The following is a 20501-nucleotide window of genomic DNA, read 5'->3' on the forward strand; positions in this document are numbered from 1 at the left end:
ACCACGTTTTTATTTAATTGTTATAGGATTTTGAAATAGTCATTTTTACTGTCACTGCAATATTTAAAAAAATGTGACCACTTCCCATTTTCACAACCAAGCAATTCTGAAAGTACGATTAAAGACCTTTCCAAAGATATGTAATATAGCCGTGTGTTAGATAGGTGCATTAAAAACCTCGAAATTCCTTGTTCGGTACTCGCCTAAAGTAGTTATAACTGATAACCTCTTGAAGTAACTATCAAATTGTCTGTAAAATTTGCCTTTTGAAGATATTGATAGGTCAAATTTAGTTGAAATGCACTATGGAAAAATGGCGAAAAAGATTTCCCGCATTTTTTTCATGCATATCCAGTCAAGGAATAAAATCGTAACATATGCTTCATGATACATTTAAATTCATTTTCGGTTGTTTTCTAGTATTGAATATATTTGAGCAAAATAGACCAAATCGAGAATTATAATATGCATCTCATTGACTGATTCTTACACAGACTGGTACCTAAATTATATTCCAAACGAATGAATAAAACGAAGTCTTCGTGTAAACTTTTACATTAGTATTCAGAGGGATAAGTTTAGCTTAAATTCGTCTGAACAATTGTAGAATAGCTTAAGCGTCGTGCTAAGAATACAAAATGTACTCTTCCATTTAACCATTTTAGTGGAAGCAGGAGTAAAGGCGACGCAGTACAAGTCATCATGCAAAAAATATACTTAATATCTTAGAACTGTAAGTGATAGAAGCTATGAAATTATTTCCTAAAAAACATGACGGACTGACAGAAAAGGTGATTGCAATATAGCCCCACTCTATAAAGTCGGTATAATAATGAAAACTACTAAACAAGACACAAATTTCCCAAGTACCAATGTAAAAGAAAAACATGCCTAACCCAAAATTTAATTGACAGTGAAGAAAATCACCTATCACAAAAGAATCCCACAAACTACATGTGACCCAAACAGTCAAATTACACAGAGTGAAGCTACAGAATATACCTGATATAAAAAAAAACCATAAAAGATTTCACTTGACCAATCATTCCAAACTGAATATTAATAGGTGGCTACAGCTACACTGAAAAGTTTTTGTTTTGTTTGTTTGGTGTTTAACGTCCGAGCAGCAATATTTCAGCTATATTCAGACAATGAACATGAAATAGATGATAAAATGAACATGAAATGAAAAAAAAGGATGGGTCACAAGGATAATAGGGTCGACAAATTTTGATTGCCACTGGAAAAAGGGGGGATGGGTACGGTCGGGCAATTTAGCCTCCTGTGGCGGAGCGCAAAGGTTCCTACTCCTATCGAATACCACAGCAGGGTTCTTTAACGTGCGAGGAACGTGGCATCTTTCCCAACACGGTGCACCACTATGGTTTGCGGTCAGGTTTTCCGTATTATAGCCTGACAACCCCAGTATGTAACACGCCAGGGGTACCCCATTCCACCACCTGGGGCACACATCCCAGTTGCTCTGTTGGCAGAGCGCCTAGCCCCCGACTAGTTTTCTGAGCACTATTTAGTCGCCTTATACGACAAGCTTAGCGCTGCTGCATGCCTAATCTTTTAACACCCGGACCTGCACGGGGCACACTGAAAAGTAAATATCAACATGAATATGTAATTTACTCAGCTCATAAATATACCAACACATCAAATGAATATAATAATAATGAACATAGATTTAATAAAACAATATCATAATATAATGTGAAAGTTAGTCATGACAAGTGCCTCTCTAATTCAATATCAAAAATCGAATATGATACTTAAAACAAAAAAAAAACAACATTTTTTATACAAATATCAAGGACGTGTTGTATTATTGTATACACATATTCATCTGATTATTCTGTGACTTAAGAACCCCTTGTTCAATAAACTTTAAACTTTATACATGTGTTTGAAACGTTTGTCCTACGGTCTGTATTCATTTTAGGAAAAAATATCAGTTTAAATGCATGATTTGTAATTCGTAATCTAAAAAAAGGGGAGGACAATATTATACATGGCATCCAATATTTTTGAAATGAAACGTTTAATGTTTGTTGCAAATGTTTAAATGCTGTTCGAAGGTCTCTATATAATTTGGTGAAAATCCTATTTTTATTTTCAAGACATTGACTTTCTCATGTTATCTAGATTAATTGTTTTTCATATGTTGCACCACCATTTGAATACTCCTTGTAGTAAAGCACAAACTTTACACAAATAATTTTTTTAAGTTATAACGTTCTGTATAGTTTTGGGAGAAAATTCCAGAGTTTTGAGACTTTGTTTAAAAAAAGGGAGGGTCAATAATTTTCATGTCATCCTATATTTTGGAAACGAAATTTTAAATTTCTTCAAACTATTTCTGTTGTTTGAGGTTAATGTTTGGAGGTCTATACATCTTGGCGAAATTTCTATTGTTATTTTTAGAGCTATGGTACTTTTTCATTTTTTTCCAGGCCTTTTTCATACGTCGCACCGTAGATTGAGTTGTTCATTAACTGATTTTTTTTCTACCGGTCTGTACGTCATAAGGAGATATTTTGATATTAAGATTCAGAACGTTTGGGACTATTTGCATTTTTGGAGTTTATTTTGTCACAAGCCACCCTTTAATTCGATCATAGAGATAGATTAACCATGCGCGCATGGTGCAGCTATTGATTTGTATTGAAACTGTTTTTTAAAACCCGAAAAACTTTAAAGAGTAATTCTGACCAAAATTCTACCAATCAAAATTAATTTTTTATATTCATTGATAATTGTGGCTATGACCGTGATTGTTATGCATTTGATTTGAATAAGTGGTGCCTTACGATTGAAGAAGAAGCAGTGAATTTACCATTGTATAAACAAAACTTAGCAAAATTAAAACATAGAAAATAAAGGTTTTGGCTGATTTTGTTCTTTTCTAACAAAATAACTGGTGAAAAATGGTTATTTTGGAAACTCACATTGTTTTAACTAAAAGTAGTAGACGATGGGAAAGTGTACCCTCTCCCCCTAAGGGTTTTTTTGTTGACCAAAATATGATTTGTCATTGATGCATTTCAGCATATTTTGCAGTCACGCATAGTTTTAAAGCCTGGTATTCACGGAACATAATTCTGCTCCAAAATGTTACTAAAGATTTGAAATTTTTAGTGAGGTAAGTATGACGATTTTAGGTATCTTATCCGTAAAAAAGGGTTTGACCTATAGTTTTATGCAAATAAGTTCACAGGTATTGTCCATTTGATTTATATTGGATTAAAAAGAAAATTAAAAAATAGATTTGTCCAAATTCCTAACAAATTGGGTAAAACATTTTAAACATCATACATGTACGTGTAACATGTGCTCTCGGTCCTTTTTAAGCATGACATGTAATAACCTATTTTAAAAATCAAAATCCATTTAAAAGATTGAACACATGTCAAGCTAAAAATATACCAACACCACATGGTTCTAGTTTTGTTTACATGTATCTGAGCGTTTCCTTTTACCTTAACACTAATTCAATTGATGTGATAATGTTAGTATGAAATTTTGCATTAGGGGTGATGAGAAACTTCTTTATTTAATAATGATTTTGTTTTCGGTGAATGGTGTCAGAGTTCACAAAACGAAATGTGTTTTCCAAAAATGCAAAAAATTCTCATGAAAATCTTATTTTTAAAGACCTCAATAAAACTTGTAGAATATCAAGTACCTTATGGTAAATTCTACAGTTTTAAATTAATAGCTATAAATAAATATGCTAAAAAATAATAAAACAGTTGCATAACAATGGCATGTACATTTCTTATAATAAGTTATGTTGTGTCAAGAACATACTTATCGTAAAAAAATGACTGGTGAAATATAATAATAATAAGGACAATCTTCAAAAAGTCTGAAAAATATCTATTTTACAGGTTTGTAAGCAGAAATATTTATAACGAAAATAAGGCATTTTCGCTTTAAACATTTCAAAACCTAAATGAATCAGACTCTAGGACAAAAGAAAAAAAATGTTTTATTTTGATGGAACCAATTCTAAGCCGAATACTTAAAATGACTTCTTGTCCCTCTTTTAGATCGTGGTTTATTATTATTGTTATTATTATTATTATTATTATTATTATTATTACACTATATTTGTATAGCGCATGATCTAGTTATACCATTATTCTAAGCGCTTTACATGTTAAAAAAACATATGAAATACATTCACAATATATCAATATATAAAAATTTATAGCATATATAACAATTTTGACCACAATTGCATAGATAAAATTATTAAGAGGATACACATCAAAAATAATCAAATGAAAAACCACAATGAATAAAATCAACACTTGAGTCAAAAAATAAATTACGTAAAACATTTTTAAAATTATTAGTATATTATCAGCATGTCATGTTGAACATTACGTTAACTTTAAACGCAGAGAAAGTTAAATAAAATTTTTAATGACTGAAAGCAATGGAATTAGATTTCTATTTGACAAAAAGTAAAGAAGACATGAATAATATATGAATCAATCTATAAAATATAAAATAAGATAAAAGCTTAAATGAAGTGCTTACACAACATAAATATCAATGTTCAAAATTTATACAATAAAATATTAAAATAATCACTGAAATATGATAGATAAAAATTTTTAGGTTAGTCATTCAAGTTCATTCAAGGGCGACAAGTAAAAAATAAAAGTAAAAAGTAAATGTCAAAAAAGCGAGTTTGAACAGGTGAGTTTCAAGGGCCTTTTTAAAAAACATCCAGCAATCTTACATTGCATAGTTCAGTAGGTAGATTGTTCCAGAGGGTTACTTCTAATTTATTGAATCGGCTCTCGCCGTAAGTTTGTGTTCGAACTGTTTGTACTTGCAGAAGATTACCATTATCTGAACGTAAGATCAAGGGGTACTATACAAACAAATCAGTTCTTGGAGGTATGCTGATGCTTTTAATACATAAAGTCAAATTTTGTACTGACAGCGATACTGTATTGGTAGACAATGAAGACTTATTATCACAGGTGTGATATGATCATGCTTCTTAGTTCTCGTAACAAGTCTTGCTGCCGTGGAGTTCTGCTAATAAACTTTTGTTGACGCCATATAATAATGCATTTCCGTATTCCAGTCTAAAAGTAACTAATGAGCACACCAACGTTTTACAGGCATTCTTAAGTTATATATGGTCGAATACGTCTTATGTTTCGACTTTGATAGAAACAGGGTTTACGGAAACCGCCTAGCTCAGGGGTAGAACGATAGAATTTAGAGTTTATCTTAGTGACACTCTAGCGATGTTGTTTGGCGCCTTTTTTTAACATATGCCCTATCCACTTCCACTTCCACTTCCTGTTTTGATTTCCTCTCTGATTTTTATTTGAGATGTCATCTCATATTATGACAAGAGGCCCCGACAACGGAGGTAACAAAATCAATGGTAACAGAACGGGGACTTCTTCATCATCTTTTTCACTTTTACTTTATTTTGGATAGTATTATAACCTGAGTAAATAAATACATATACCGAGAATTAATATGTTGCATATGTCAAAGAGACAACAACTCCACCTGGATAAAAATGTAAGCCCAAGGCCATCAATTGGTTTTCGTAGAATGGCCAGAAATTCCTGCCTTTGGACAGGCACAAAAATTCGGCGGGATTAAAGTACTGTGACGTGATCACAACCCCACAAAAATCAGTTCAAAAAGGTCTGAGACCCTTGTTAGAACGGAAATAAAGAAACTGAATATAAATTACACAAATGAGGTCTCTGCTGGAGAGAAATCTTAGAGATTTATTATAAGCATGTATGTGAAAAGGTATTCTTTTTGTTAAAGTCACTTTGGATTATTCTCCAAGACTCAGAGACATTGAGCAATACTTATTTTACATCGCTGTTTTAGTGTCTGAGCTCGGACCTTCTGCTCAATGATGTTGATCGCCAGATTGCTCTTAGCTGATAGAATGATGGTCTTACTTTGCTCAGCTTTGATGTCCCTGCTTGTCACATGATCGTTGCTTATCACACTGTCCAAGTTTGTGAAAGAAAAAAAGCAGTCCATTAATCTGATTCCAATGTAAAAATTTCCAAAAAGGACCGGAGATAACACATCCCTGTCTGATGCCTAATCGAACAGAGAACCATTCAATGTAACAAGATAATATATATGGGACATTCTAAGAGCATATGTAGTTCCAACCAAAATCATTAAGCTCATTAAAATATTCTATGACAAATACAACAACAACAGAAAAAAAGCCTGCCTGCCCACAGAGCAACTGGAATGTGTGCCCCAGGTGGTGGAATGGGATACCCCTGGCGTGTTACATGCTGGGATTGTCAGGCTATAATACGGAAAACATGACTGCATACCATTGTGATGCACCGTGTTGGGAAAGATGCCACGTTCCTCGCACGTTAAAGAGCCCTGCTGTGGTATTCGATAGAAGTAGAAACCTTTGCTTCCCGACACAGGAGGCTAAATTGCCCGAGCCTACCCATCCCCCTTTCTCTAGTGGCAATCAAAATATGTCGACCCTATTATTCTTGTGTCAACAACAACAACAAAACAAACAAACAAACAAACAAACAAAAAAAAAACAATTAAATCGTTAAAAAATTGTAATTGTATTTGTTTGTGTCCCCTATCTTTTGTGTTTCTTATTGATCGATAAACACATATGTGAGTTTTCATAGAAGAAATTAGATGACGTAAGATTTTGTATGGCGATAGCGAATACTTTTTTTTAAACTGAAGTAACAACTATGCCTTTTCGGTTTTTACTTTATCCGTCTGCACTTTAAACTGTTTGAACCAACTTAGCTAATTCCGAACTTTCATTTTTTATTTATAGTCAACATATGTACTTAAAGAGACTAAAAAGACCGCATAATGTGATAAAATGCATAGGACAAAAGACATCAAAATGAGTGTATTACCTTTAGCATGCAAAATACAGTTCTTCTTTGTTATATTGAATGTCTGCACCGTATATCCAGTTTTAACGCAAGGTATACTATAGTTCATAAAATGTGACAAAAGTGTGTAGTTTACAATGTAAACAATTAAGATGCAATATATGTTATGTATGAAAAGTATTGTATGTAACATTTACCTTTCAACTGACCAAAAAAAATATTTTTGATTCTTCGAACTTTCTTTTTTCGGCAAATTCACATATATAGGTATCATCAGACTGCCCGATGTTCCAGCCACAAATTTTACCATGCAAAGTTTTGGTCGTTCCCTCCGCGGGACTCGAATGGAGTTAGGAAAGTCTTGCCTTTTGTATCCAGTTGGGTACAGTTATAGCATTATATTAAAATAATCTAAATTGTCTTGTAAATGAACATTATCACTTGAATGCCTTCCTTCACTGCATAACGTATATGTTCTCTTCCAAACAGCATTGTATATGTTTTTAAAGCCTGTTATCTCAATTGCTTTATCATGTAATTGGCCATTGGTAGCAATACCTTGAAAACGTATTACTTTTGACAAATATGTTTTGTTAAACAACCCTAAGTCATTCATGTTTTATGTAAAATAAAGGTGTTAACAGTAAGTTACTACATATTCCAGTGGCCAATATTGTTGTATTCCCTAATCGTATATCTACATACTATATAGTCAGTCAAATTAATGTTTTTCTTTGAAATATCCTTGTATGTAAACTCTATCCTGTTTTTTCCCCCCTTTTTTTTTGGGGGGGGGGCAGGGGGTTGTTTTGTTTTGTTTTGTTTTTTTGTAAAGGCTTCTATTGTTATTGATGTATGTACTAACGTAAATCAGTATTTTTAACAGAAATTGGCTATTGCATTTTAATTATAAATTACAAACTAAATTTCCAATTTGCATGGGTAAGAGAACTCAACAAGGTTATGAAACAATTCCAGCTTATGATTTTAATTAGCTATGGTGACTTCTTCAAAATATTGCCTTGCTGTAACCTTCTGGCCTCAGCTAGTCTGTTGCATTGATTCCTTTACCCTTTTCATACAAAAAACCATTTCTCCCTTTTTCAATAAATATTAAATTGCAATTCTTTCTCAAGCTAGGAAGTAGTTGAAATTATTATTAAATAAATAAAAAAATGTATGCCCTTTGATCAACTATTTTCTGTTGAAGTGTCCTGTTTTCTGTTATTATGACCCTCTAATTTTCCAACTAAAATACTGTCCTTGACCACAAGGAATGAGTTAAACTGTTTGGTACATTGTTTGTTGTTACAGTATTTGTCATTTCTTTTGACTGTTTTTCAATCTGTTCATTTGATGTACATTTTGACCCAATGCAAGCAAAGATGTATGGAATTACTTTATTAAATAAAGAGTAAAAATGATATAGTGATAAAATGATATAAATTTATCACAGAGTATTCTGCCTCCTTCATCAAAAGTAATAGTACTTTTTCTGTTCAGATTATTGTCAGGCTAATTTCTAAATTTTAAGTACAAAAGATTATTTTTTGTCCCTTAAAGGTGTGAAAAAGTGTCGAATTAGATTAGTCTGTTTTTATACTAAGTTCAGTTTTATACTATTGGTAGAATATGGAAATTGTTTCTGGCTTGTATAACCTTTTTGTAATATTCTTGTTCTTTTGTGTCTCTTAAACTGATTGGTTCTTGGATTAGTTACAAATTAATTTTCTAATATTAACCTGATTTGTTTTAGCATGTGACTATGGTTATCTAAAGGACATTTGCTACAATGTTTGGAAATAGTATTGTCAATCTCAAATATACACGTAATTAACAAATTGAATCAATAACTAAGTGAATGGTTCTTGACATTTTCAAATACTGTATTTGTGGTGATGGGGAGGTTAGAATGTTTAAATTTTTTTTTTTGAAGTCCTATACTCATGAACATAATTTCTTAATGCATACTGTTAGTTTAGTATTCAATGATATATTATCTTGAAATAAAAGAAACATATTCTCAAGTTGAACAAGGATTACTCTATCGATACATGTTGATTTATATATATATATATATATATATATATATATATATATATATATATATATATATATATATATATATATATATATATATATATATATATATATATATATATATATATATATATAATGAGAAATCAGAAATGAACTATTCATTTTTTGAAAACATTTTGTATTTATTCTTACAATTATACTGGCCATTTTGAAGGTTGAAAATATTTCAGAATATTAATATCCAATGCTAATTTCTTTAATTCATTTATGATCTGTTTTCTTGAGATGTTATAAGATAGCAAATTTTATTCTAGATCCACATATTTCGTGACTTGATTCATATCTTGTTTCTTTATGGTAATTTTAACAATCAATTGGTTTCATTTTTAAAATTCAGAAGAATAACATACATTTTGAATTGAGACTAAGCAATGCTTTGTGTTTTTATAGTACCACCTGGATCGCCCTCTATAACTGGGCCTGATGTAATAGTGAGAGGTGAAAATATTGTTTTGAGTTGTTCTTCTGTTGGTGGAAGTCCTGCACCGACTGTCAAATGGTTCAGAGATGATCAAGAAATAACAACTGGTGTCAGTTCGTCAACAAGTGGATCTACAGTAACAACTACTTATACGTTTATTGCTACACTAAAAGAACACTATGAAGTGTTTGAATGTCAAGCAGAAAATGGTGTCCTACAAAACCCTTTGAGTACGACCAAATTTGTTTATGTGCATTGTAAGTATGATGTATATGGGAAAACATAAAGCTAAACAAATGCTTCAAAATAATCTAGGAAGGAAATGAAATAAATAGGCCAGAACAACAGTTGTAAATTCATCCACCTGTTGAGAACTGAGCACAGTGTTTTGGTAATTTCGTGAAATCCGTTACTTCATGGGGACACTTTAGAAAAACTTTATTTGTAATGAGCTGTCTTATTTATTGCTTTCCAAACTTCTAAATTTGGTTTCTAGATACACCAGATCCACCTGTGTTTAATGGACCAACAGATTTAGTTGCTGGTAATCCAGGTACATGGACATGTACCTCCTCTAATGGTTACCCAGCTGGTACTATGACAATTAAAAATACAAACACTGGAGTCACTTTTACTTCACCTGAGTACTCATTTGTGTCTACACCAGTAAATGGAGGGAGATCGTTCACAGTTACTGGAACACTGAATTGGAGCCCAGCTCTTTCTAATAATGGTAACCAGCTATGTTGTGAAGTAGCTCACTCTACAACAATCAGTACACCACAGAGTGTATGTAAAACACTTAATGTTAGAGGTATGTATTAACATCTATGGTCAGATAAACAATTTCTTTTTCAAAAATAAATGCTATATTTGCCATTTCAATGAAATAAGTTTTTTTGGGGGTTTTTTGACTAAATAATTATTTTTTGCATTTCATTTTTCACATCCATGGTTGTGTCCTTACAAAATATAATAATTATTGAAAAAGTGTAGCATTTATTTGTTCATTTCTCTTTTTCGGAAGCTGTTTTCGAATCATTTTAATATATAAAGCATATTTGACATTTAAGTCATTTGTATAATATTTGTCAATAAATGCATATTGTTCACACAGTATATAGGTACATTTCCTTGTATCATTTAGAACATGTTATGATTAAATACTTGTATGTAACTGTCAAGATGTGATACACATAGTTTATTTTACACTTAACTGTATGAAATAAGTGTATCTGAAATTTACTTAGAATTTTAAATATGAAGAAATGATGACAAATTCTTTAGGCCTTGAAATAAATGTATTCAGTATAAATAATGCTTATTTCTGAATATCTGTAAAAAAACATTTTACAGAACAACTGGCTATCAATGCACCCATCAAATCTTATACACCAACAATTGGAACATCAGTTACCCTTCAGTGTGTTGTTACTTCTGGAAATCCAACAATCATATCGTGGTATAAAGGAAATACTCAACTGAATCCAGCAACTGACAGTCGGTATACAAATGGAAATGTTAACACTCCTTCTTTGACTATCAATTCTGTAGTACAGAGTGATGCTGGAGACTATACTTGTCGTGCTAACGATGGATTTGTCTCAGTAAATACTGATAACATAAATGTCAATCCACAGGGTAAATATGATGTGTATATTGTATGTTGTATATATAAAATAGTTTGTCAACAGTGATAAGTTCTGTATTAGGTTGAAGCCATAAAAAATAAGAAGTTTTCTGTAATTGTACAGAAGTTAATTACTTTTTCTTGAATAGTTTTGTATTTCAACATTAATTCTTAGAAAAAATCTCTTTCAATTCACATCAAAATTATTATTGTTTACCATATGAATAATTGTTTTTTCTGAATACATTTAGTGAATAGTTGAATGTATGTACATTGTATTTATTGGTATTTTCACCTGATTTGTAAGGAATCTTTTAAATTGTTTTTATTAACTTCAAAATCTTTTAAAAAAGAATTTAAATCTTTGTATTTTTTTATGCATTTAAAAAATCTCTTTTTACTTTTGCCCTTATAGCTCTTTACTAAAGACTTATTCTTATTTATTTTTAGGAACTCCTCCAGTAGTTACAATTCCAGTCAATTCATATACACAGACTGTTGGTAATTCAATAACTATGGTTTGTCAAGTATCTTCACCAAACAGTGCTCTACAGAGAGTACAATGGATATTCACTAACCAGAATAATGCTGTAACAGATCCTATAGACACATCAACTGCCAAATACACTGGATCCACTACAACTAATCCTTCTTTGACTGTAAATAATGTCCAGTTTTCAGATGAGGGAACCTACAGATGTCGGGCTACTAATCTAATTGGGACCACACTAAGTGCAGAAACTACATACCTTGATGTACAAGGAAGTATGTCAAGTTCATTTATTTGTTTTTGAATATTTATTTGGTACAAACATTATTAATTTATAGGGAATGTTTCTATGAAACACAGAGAAACTGAACGAAATTAGCATTTCATTTTTAGCTCACCTGCCTGAAGACCATGTGAGCTATTGCCATCACTTGGCATCCGTCGTCGTCAATAACAATTTTTTAAAACTCTTCTCCTCTGAAACTACTTGACCAATTGGAACCAAACATGGTATAAATATTAAAATCATTCTTAAAGTTTCACAGTTCATGTGCACGATGGAAAATCAGAACCTTGAGATTACCTGTTTTTGAATGAACTAAAATAATTGAAGCTCTAATATTTTGCTTATTTCAAGATAAAGTATCATTACTATTTCTGTGTATTGTGTTTTAGGCATACCACAAGTTACAATACCCTCAAGTTCATTCATTGCTGTCTATGGTAATGACATCACAATTCCATGTCAAATCACTGGTGCTAACCCAGGTGTAACAGCAGTTACATGGTACAAAGTCAATAATCAGCAGGTTTCTACTATCAACATTGGTGATCCTGCCTCATACAGTGGTGGTACTGTTGCTACTCCTGCTTTGACTATACGTAATGTAAACAATGCTGACGGTGGATTCTACAGATGTACTGCAACAAATCAAGTGGGAACTGGACAAAGTTCTGATGCTCAACTACTCATTCAAGGAGGTAGGATGTTTTGTTATCGTGTATATTTTTTCTGATAAGTTCTAATTTAGTTGTTACTTTCCTATTCATGAATAGGCCATATTATTTAGTTTTATGGCATATTTTTGTTTTAAAAAAAATTAAGTTATCTGTGATTTAAAGTATTTATTGATATAATGTTGGAAATGTTATCGTTCCTGTTCCTAAAACAGGTATACCTACTGTGACACTCAGCAAGACTACAGAAAGTGTGGTTTTTGGTGAAACAGTGACTTTCATATGTACAATATCCTCCCAGCTGCCAGCAGTTACACGAGTATTTTGGCAGTTTACACGAAATTCTCAAACAACTCAAATTGATGTTTCAACCAGTCAAGGAAAATACACTGGGTCCACTGTCAGTGATCCTTCTTTGACTGTACATAGTGCTGCGTTTACTGATGAGGGCAGTTATCAATGTTTTGCTAAAAATGTCGTAGGAATCGGTCAGAGTGATGCCTTAGTACTTGGTATCTCTGGCGGTAGGTTATGTGGTGAATGAGGTGTTGCTTGTTAAACACTAACATACACATACTTTTCACTAAGGGTAAATTTAAAAACATAACCTAGTGAAACAACTTGGCTTGTTAACATCGGTTGTTAATTATGAAATTAAATTTCTTGTCAGTTCTTTGGGATTGATTGTGTTTCACTAAAAAATCCAATGAATAATTTGAGTCATTTTATGTAAGCAGACTTTATGAAGAGCACCTAATAACATTGGGTAATATGATCCATTGGTGTTGAACATTTCAAACTTACTTAAGTGATTCTTGGAGAACATTTTAAGAATTTAGGAGGAGGATTTGGAAAAGGCTCAAAATTGTTGACTTTTATTTCCTAGATATACCAGTTGTTACCCTCAGTAGAAGTTTTGATACAGTATTATATGGTACCACTTCAGTAACAATAAACTGTCTAATTTCATCACCTTACTATCCAATACTGAGGGTGATCTGGCAAAAAACTAGCAATGGGGTCACTACACAAATTATTGTGGAAAACAGTGCAGGCAAATATGGTGGTTCCACAGTCAACTCTCCTGGTTTGACAATTTACAATGCTGAGTACACTGACTCTGGCAGCTATATTTGTATTGCCTCTAATGTCCTTGGCAATGGACAAAGTCCAACAGCATATCAGTTGTCTGTGGTTGCTAGTAAGTCCATTGTGTGACTTGCTCATTTCATGGTCATTGTTTGGGTTCATTTTTAATAAAACACATATCCATTGTAAATTGAATATTTCTTTGTATAAACCAATGGAATCTGGTTTTAACTTGCATACTTTTATCCATTATAACTTGTGGCACAAATTGGTGGAATGTAATTGTTTGGATGAATGTTGTGCAAAACATTTTAGTTTTTGTAGCATATGTGATTTAGATTAACTATTTCATGTTTTGCACTGATGTTCTGGATGCTGGTTGTTGAGTATTTTGACTTGTAGTTGACAATCACATGAAGCACTTAATGTATAATGTGATGCTGAGTGATTATCTGATAAAGTCTTAAAAGCTGTAGAGATTGGACTTACAGATTACTATAGATTACCTGGTAGATTTTACTGTTACAAGGTGTAAAAGTGTATGGTAATGCAGTCAATTTGTTGCCATATCTTTAAAAAAATATTAAGGGATATTGCATTACATACTGTTACAAAAATCTCTACACCTGCTGTTTGGTGATCATACGGGAATCATCCTGTCTGTCTGTTCGTCCATCAGTAGGTCCATATAAACAGATGATGAATTTCGATGATAGGCTTCATACATGTTTATAGATGTGTATGAAGGAAGATAATTATTATTGTACGCCTGAGAGAAGACTTCATATATGCTAATGTGCATGAAAGGGAGATAATATTTGGTGGAGTCCTTCAAGGGGAGATAATCAAATTTAAAGGGTGCTTCATTGAAGTTGAATATTCATTTCATGCGTATTCTCAGAGTATTACTTGTAAAATTCAACAAGGATTTTTTTCTTCCATTAAGTGAAGCAGAAAAGAATTTTTACAAAATTCTTTGAGGCATTATATTTGCTGATTTAATACTCATAAAGAGTATTTGACTAGAAAGTGTTAAACAGTGGTACATGTATATCTTCTATAGATGACTAATCACAGATAAAGTTCAAGTGTGGAACATTTTACTTTTTATAGGCTTACCATATTTTCTAAAAGCATTCCATGTTTCAATAAAGAAAACTTCTCTTTCTTTATTGAAGCATATATTCACTCCTTATTTCCATTGTATTTTAGTTTTGAAGCCCAGGTCCACAAGAAATGCTTCTGATTATTCTTTGGCTTTCAGATTTAATGGAGATCCATGTGTGTTTAAACTATTTGCATGCAAGTCTGTAGGTTGCAAGGTTGCTATATCCCTACCTACTTAGTCCTGCTTTATAAACATGAATATCATTATAACTGTTGATGACAATATTAACTCAGAATGCACCATTTATGTTTGTTTCGCACATTGTGAACTTTTGTATCATAGTTCTATAGTTAGTCTTTGTATGTGTATATGTATTAATAAAACATTTGTAACATGTGTTTTGAGATACATTTCAGTCAAGTTTTCAGTAGAAGTTAAGAATTATGGCATGTGGATATATAACGGCAAGGAAATACAACTGGTAAGATTAAGTTCTATTTCTGTGTGTTGCATGTTTCTTGTGTGTCCTATAATTTGACACTTGGGGTGATACACTTTCTAAAATCTTTTCTAATGACTGTAACCGTTTTTTCTGCCTCTGAATTAACTGCATGTGGATAAAAAAATGTGCACCTCTTTTTTAATAATTATATAATGTGTTAAATTCTAATTTTACTCATTTTCAAGTTTTTTTTTTCTTTTTGCATGTTTTTTCATTATTCATCCTTTACTGAATTGCATGCCTTCAAATATTTCTAATGTTCACGAAATAAATCGCTTATTTGTTTTAATTTCTAACTTTACTATTGAATGTATCTGTATAGCATGTTCTTTTGTCTCACCTGTATTTTTTACAATTTAGCTAGTACTTGTGTTTTCTCATATATCCCTCTACTCCTTCTTAATATAGCATATTTTCCCTTAATATTGTTCAATTATATTTAATAAAGATAAATAAGAATTTTTACTTACTTGATCAATGACAGTATAAAATCCTATTTAATGAAAGTAAATAGATTATGTACTGAAATCTTCAATTTTGAATTACACAATTATGCTGTTTACTGTTATTAGGTTATTGCATCTTTTATAGTATCGCATCATCCAATGTTTTGTATGCTGCTTATATTTTATCTTTGATTAAAAAAAACTGTTAATTTGAGAGTTTTATCTTGAAAGTTTTACCTAGCCAAGTATTATGAATTGTATTGTTGACTTTTATTTTGAATTCATGTTCATAAAATAGCAATCATTTGATTTTTTCTTAGGGATTTTTATTTTTTTAAAGTTTGTTTGAGAAATAAATAATTTGTCTTCAGCAATATGAAAATGAAATTGGTTGTTTCACTCTCAGCTTTTTCTAACTTCAATCATATATTTGAAGAAGAAAAATTGTTTTTGACTTGTCACAAAAAAGGAAATAGTTTTTTTTCCACTAGACCAAAAAAAAAAAAATTGTCTTGGAATAAAATCCACCCCCCCATTAGAAAATCAAATGGTTGCTGCCTAATGGTGAAAGTAGAATCAATTACCTTATATGGTAATGATTCTCTATATTCATGTTACAATTTTGGTTTATGAATTTTATTAATGATTTCAGTCAAACCAACTGTCACTATAGGATCACCTACCTACAGTGTAGACTATGATCAATCGACAACTCTAGTATGCACTGTCACTTCTAACCCAATGTACACCACGGTTAGCTGGACAAAGACTGTTGGAAGTACTACTAAAAATGTTGACCTGACAAATACAGCTAAATATTCAGGGTCAAAGGTTGGCAACCCCTCACTGACTATTAGTTCAGCAAACCTTAATGACAAGGGAACATATATCTGTAGTGCTACTAACAGTGTTGGTACTGGATCAAGCTCAGGAACATTACTGAATGTGGTTGGAGATAATTTTCAGGTTTTTTACATTTTTTTTTCTTTTTGTTTCTTTTATAAATTTTATTATCAGTCAAACCCTGTATGACATGTATGACAGTGTTATTATTATTTTAGGTATTTTTATTAGTTGCATGCATTATTATCATGGTACAGTTTTATCAAAACATTAAATACTTTGTTTTCTTCACATTTTCGCCTGCTTTTTGCTTGTTTGTGCAATTATTTTCTTTGCTTTCATGATAAAAGTTTTTTAATTATTCTTTCCTTTAATTTTAAGGTTTGCTAAATGTGATGGTAACTCAGCCTTCATATAATGTACAGCTAGGTGGCACTGTCACCCTTGGTTGTACATGGTCAGGTGTTCCATCGGCTGATTTCATCACATGGCAAAAAGTTGTCAACAATGTAGCTACAGACATCAATGTTGGTACTAGTAATGGGAAGTATGTAGGTGCTACTGTTTCTGGACCATCGCTCTCAATAACATCAGCCTCCAATGATGACAAAGCTGATTATATCTGTACAGCCACCAATGCAGCAGGAAGGGCATCCAGTCAAAAAACAACATTAGATGTAATGGGAAGTAAGTGGTGAACATAACTGGTTGATAAAACTTTTTTTTTCATTATGGTGCTGGATTTGTTTTGAATTGTTTTCAAACAGAGAAGTAGACTGTATTTATCAATTCTTTATTTTTTTGCAATGGATTTCATCTTCTTATTTTTTTTCATATATATTGCATGTTTTCAATCCATATTTCTTTTTTCATATTGGACATATCCACTTTTGTAGGTGCACCACAAGTACGTATTCTTAAGGATACATACAGTGTTAATTATGGAAATGCTATAACCCTGGAATGCATTGTATCAGCTGTCCCTACGCATCACACTATCAAATGGAAGGTCACAAAGGGTGGAACTACCTTAGATATTGATGTTGCCAATTCGCAGGGAAAGTATGGAGGAGCAACAGTAAACTCCCCTTCGTTGGTCATTAATAATGCCAATCTAAATGATGAAGCAAGTTATATTTGTACTGCTACCAATCAGATAGGTAGTGGAACCAGTTCATCAACACTGCTAGATGTCATTGGAGGTAAGTCGTTGTTGCTTGAAATATATTTTATGTTGCAACAAAATGAGGAATAAACATCGATGATAAATGATAGAATGTGAAAAAAAAACATTTTTATAAACAGCCCAGCAAGAAGCAGTACATGGATTCATAACAGGAGCAAAAAAATGAAAATGATTTGATAATTTTCTGATATTGTAGGTTTACTGACAGTTACTATACCACCTGATCCTTATAGTGCTCACGTTGGCAAAACTATAACAATTCCATGTATTATAAATGGTAGTCCAGCCCCAAACCAAGTAAAATGGAGAAAAATTCAAAATGCTGTCCCAACAGATATTGATGTCACCAATGGTGGTTTTAAATACTCAGGTTCTTCAACAGGAACACCAGCCCTGACGATAAATAATGTACTCAACTCAGATTCAGCCTATTACCAATGTACAGCTACCAATGTGGAAGGAATTTCTAGCAGTAATCAAGTTTTCCTCAGTGTCACTGGAAGTATGTTTTATTGTATATAGTTATCACTTAAAACATAATTCAAACCTGAAATAGAATAATGAAAAGGATGTTTCAAGTAAAACATTGGCATTTGTATATTAACAGCTTTGAAAGATATTTTATTATGTTTGCTTGCAATAAGCCAACTTTGATAAATGATTGTATGTTTGATATGCAATTTTATAATGGTATGTTCATTTCTACATTTCAGACATCCCAGTTGTTGAGATATCAGCTGACACATACACTGTTAACTATGGAGCCAGTACAACTATTCCCTGTACTGTAGTTCAGTCTGTTCCATCACACAAGTCAGTACAGTGGAAAAGGTTCAGGAATGGTAACCTAGAGGTCATTAATATACAGGGATCTAATGGGAAGTATTCTGGTGGAACAGTTTCTTCTCCAAGTCTGACCATTAGTAATGCTGTTCAGGATGATGAGACTAGTTATATATGTACTGCCACTAACGATGTTGGTACTGGTCAGAGCTTTGCTAGATTTCTGGACGTGATAGGTGGTAAGAAACAACAACTGTAGATTTTTATTAATCAACTATTGTCTTTGATAGCCATACTGATTTTTTTTCCTTTTAAAATTAAGTGCAAGTTAAGTTTAATCACTGTAAAATGATGTGTGTAGTGCTGCTTAATAAAATGGTACTTGTTGATGGTTTTAGCCAGAAGCATTGATAATAGTCACTTCACTGTATGGTATTTTTAATAGGTTTGTTTACTGTGACAATACCATCAAGCCAGTACACAGTACAGGCTGGCGGAAATGTTGAACTTGTTTGTATGGTGAATGGTTCCCCTTCTGCTACCTCCATTTTATGGAAAAAGATTCCTTCAGATGGAAATATGGCACAAGCTCAGGATATAAATGTGGCCAGTAGTAATGGGAAATATAGTGGTGCCTCCGCATCAAAACCATCCTTGACTATCCACAATGCTGCTGATGGGGATAAAGCTAAATACTTGTGTACTGCTACCAACAATGTTGGTTCTTCTCAGAGTCAACAAACAACACTGAATGTTATTGGAAGTATGTTATATAATCTCAAATTTATTTCATTACATTAGAATTTTTATCATACAAGATAAATGAAATTACTGTAACAGGTAAATTTCATAAATTTTAATTTATTAGTAATTAGACAAGCCCATTTCCATTTCCTAATTGGTTGTTTACAAGTTGCAATTCAACACTCAAATGTTGAGATGTAATTAAAATCATTCTCCAATCATAGCCTTCATGTAATCATTCCTACTTTCTATTTAACAGCTATTCCATCAGTTGTCATTCTTAACCCTCCATATTCAGTAACATATGGACAGACAGTTATCATTCAGTGTCAAGTTACTGCAACACCTGCAGCTAACACTGTCTTGTGAAAAAAAAACTATTAATGGTGTGGAAACCACTATCAATGTGGCCAACTCTAATGGCAAATATTCTGGAGGAAGTGTGACTACTCCATCGTTAACTATTGCTAATGCTAACATACAGGATGATGAAGGGAATTATATTTGTTCAGGCACTAATAGTCTTGGGACAGGAAGGAGTGCCTCTGTCTATTTGGATGTATACCAGGGGCCACGGCTGTCTCATGGAAGAAGTATGTCCAGGGTACACCTTCAGATATTAATGTTGCCAACAACAGTGGAAAATACTCTGGGAGTACAGTAGCCTCCCCTTCCCTTACTATAAACAATGTCAACCAAAATGATGTTGCAACTTATGTGTGTTCAGCCACAAATGCAGAGGGAACTTCAAACAGTCAGCCAATAAATTTACAAGTGACAGTAGGTAAATATTTGTATATGTAAATGATGAATCTTAAACTGAAGTTCATGGTTAATATTTTTTAAATATATATACATATTTATACTATCAAATATTTATTGTCAGGTTCCATTGCTCGTGGTTTAAGATGTTTTGTATGAAGACAGATCTTACATTTTAACTGCTATACGGACTAAAATTAAACTTAACTTTTAGGTTTACCTTGGTGAAAATTAAAAAACCAGTGTATACAGTGAACCATGGGAACTTTGTAATACTAGAGTGTACAGTTGCTGCTAATCCAGATGCTACCTCTGTACAGTGGTACAAAATTGTCAATGGAAATTCTGTTACATTAGATGTATCTAATGTTAGCAAGTACAGTGGCTCCACTGTAGCCAACCCATCCCTGACCTTTACAGGAGCCATTGCTGCTGATGAAGGGAACTATATTTGTTCTGCCACAAATAGTCTTGGCACATCTCAAAGTTCACAGACATTTTTAGATGTTTTTTGAGGTATGTTCTCCTTAATTAT

The 20501-nt window shown here is 32.4% G+C and overlaps 2 pseudogenes across 2 annotated transcripts in view; both read left to right on the forward strand.

The window, feature by feature from the left end:
- LOC148615893 (basement membrane-specific heparan sulfate proteoglycan core protein-like) overlaps nt 1–20317 on the forward strand; it is a 30134-nt pseudogene extending 9817 nt beyond the window's left edge. The window contains exons 4-21 of the transcript XR_015921946.1: nt 6842–6998; nt 9396–9683; nt 9923–10240; nt 10783–11067; nt 11507–11821; nt 12222–12527; nt 12719–13027; nt 13390–13717; nt 14857–14873; nt 16301–16614; nt 16710–16728; nt 16873–17178; nt 17388–17693; nt 17874–18179; nt 18391–18699; nt 18906–19223; nt 19464–19984; nt 20181–20317. The product of XR_015921946.1 is annotated as a basement membrane-specific heparan sulfate proteoglycan core protein-like (transcript). The remainder of the gene's footprint in view (nt 1–6841; nt 6999–9395; nt 9684–9922; nt 10241–10782; nt 11068–11506; nt 11822–12221; nt 12528–12718; nt 13028–13389; nt 13718–14856; nt 14874–16300; nt 16615–16709; nt 16729–16872; nt 17179–17387; nt 17694–17873; nt 18180–18390; nt 18700–18905; nt 19224–19463; nt 19985–20180) is intronic.
- Nucleotides 20270–20501, forward strand: part of LOC148615894 (basement membrane-specific heparan sulfate proteoglycan core protein-like) — a 38675-nt pseudogene continuing 38443 nt past the window's right edge. Inside the window, exon 1 of the transcript XR_015921947.1 lies at nt 20270–20288. The product of XR_015921947.1 is annotated as a basement membrane-specific heparan sulfate proteoglycan core protein-like (transcript). The remainder of the gene's footprint in view (nt 20289–20501) is intronic.

This window comes from Perna viridis, chromosome 5 (genome assembly GCF_037379345.1).
Source record: "Perna viridis isolate PV_CMFRI_1.1 ecotype Kerala chromosome 5, ASM3737934v1, whole genome shotgun sequence".
In the NCBI taxonomy this organism is placed as follows: Eukaryota; Metazoa; Mollusca; class Bivalvia; order Mytilida; family Mytilidae; genus Perna; species Perna viridis.